Below are 1,912 nucleotides of genomic sequence, written 5' to 3'. Positions count from 1 at the left end.
TACAGAGAGGGGCATGAGGTTTACACTTGACCCTAAGTCACACAGAGCCTTCTTGAAGGTCATGTTGCCTATGGTACAAGGTATTGAAAACTTCCCAGGATCTTGTCTCTTTTGAGGTAATTTCTGCCTAGACAAGTCATCCAGTTCTTTGGTGAGCAAAGGAGGTTCATTCTCCCAAGTCTCATTTCCAAATAACTTGTCATTTAGCTTCATGATTGCTCCAAGGTATTTAGCAACTTGCTTTTCAGTGACATACTCATCCTCTTCAGAGGAAGAATACTCATCAGAGCTCATGAAAGGCAGAAGTAAGTCCAATGGAATCTCTATGGTCTCATTTTGAGCCTCAGATTCCCATGGTTCCTCATTGGGGAACTCATTGGAGGCTAGTGCACGCCCACTGAGGTCTTCCTCAGTGGCGTTCACTTCCTCTCCTTCCTCTCCAAATTCGGCCATGTTGATGGCCTTGCACTCTCCTTTTGGATTTTCTTCTGTGTTGCTTGGGAGAGTACTAGGAGGGAGTTCAGTAACTTTCTTGCTCAACTGTCCCACTTGTGCCTCCAAATTCCTAATGGAGGACCTTGTTTCAGTCATGAAACTTTGAGTGGTTTTGATCAGATCAGAGACCATGGTTGCTAAGTCAGAGGGGTTCTGCTTAGAATTCTCTGTCTGTTGCTGAGAAGATGATGGAAAAGGCTTGCCATTGCTAAACCTATTTCTTCCACCATTATTGTTGTTAAAACCTTGTTGAGGTCTTTCTTGATTCTTCCATGAGAAATTTGGGTGATTTCTCCATGAAGAATTATAGGTGTTTCCATAGGGTTCTCCTAGGTAATTCACCTCTTCCATTGAAGGGTTCTCAGGATCATAGGCTTCTTCTTCAGATGAAGCATCCTTAGTACTGCTTGGTGCATTTTGCATTCCAGACAGACTTTGAGAGATCAAATTGACTTGTTGAGTCAATATCTTGTTCTGAGCCAAAATGGCATTCAGAGTATCAATCTCAAGAACTCCTTTCTTCTGATTGGTCACATTGTTCACAGGATTCCTTTCAGAAGTGTACATGAATTGGTTATTTGCAACCATTTCAATTAGCTCTTGAGCTTCTGTAGGCGTCTTCTTCAAATGAAGAGATCCTCCAGTAGAGCTATCCAAAGACATCTTGGATAGTTCAGAGAGACCATCATAGAAAATGCCTATGATGCTCCATTCAAAAAGCATGTCAGAAGGACATTTTCTGATCAATTGTTTGTATCTTTCCCAAGCTTCATAGAGGGATTCTCCATCCTTCTGTCTGAAGGTTTGGACTTCCACTCTAAGCTTACTCAATTTTTGAGGTGGAAAGAACTTTGCCAAGAAGGCATTGACTAGCTTTTCCCATGAGTCCAGGCTTTCTTTAGGTTGTGAGTCCAACCATGTCCTAGCTCTGTCTCTTACAGCAAAAGGGAATAGCATAAGTCTGTAGACCTCAGGGTCTACCCCATTAGTCTTGACAGTGTCACAGATTTGCAAGAATTCAGCTAAAAACTGATGAGGATCTTCCAATGGAAGTCCATGAAACTTGCAATTCTGTTGCATTAGAGAAACTAATTGAGGCTTAAGCTCAAAGTTGTTTGCTCCAATGGCAGGGATAGAGATGCTTCTCCCATAGAAGTCGGGAGTAGGTGCAGTAAAGTCACCCAGCACCTTCCTTGCATTGTTTGCATTGTTGTTGTTTTCGGCTGCCATGTCTTCTTCTTCTTTGAAGATTTCTGTTAGGTCCTCTATAGAGAATTGTGCCTTAGCTTCTCTTAGCTTTCGCTTCAAGGTCCTTTCAGGTTCAGGGTCAGCTTCAACAAGAATGCCTTTGTCTCTGCTCCTGCTCATATGAAAGAGAAGAGAACAAGAAAATGTGGAATCCTCTAAGTCACAGTAT

General features: G+C 42.3%; 1 non-coding gene across 1 annotated transcript; it reads left to right on the top strand.

Annotated features, from left to right (window-relative positions):
* The first annotated feature begins 1,212 nt into the window (after positions 1–1,212).
* Positions 1,213–1,320, top strand: LOC130959607 (small nucleolar RNA R71). The gene has a single exon (XR_009078679.1). It is a non-coding gene; the product is annotated as a small nucleolar RNA R71 (small nucleolar RNA).
* Positions 1,321–1,912: the final 592 nt, after the last annotated feature.

This window comes from Arachis stenosperma, chromosome 10 (assembly GCF_014773155.1).
Source record: "Arachis stenosperma cultivar V10309 chromosome 10, arast.V10309.gnm1.PFL2, whole genome shotgun sequence".
NCBI classification, from domain to species: Eukaryota; Viridiplantae; Streptophyta; class Magnoliopsida; order Fabales; family Fabaceae; genus Arachis; species Arachis stenosperma.
The sequence above is the reverse complement of the archived record's forward strand: the minus strand, read 5'-3'. Positions and strand labels throughout refer to the sequence as shown.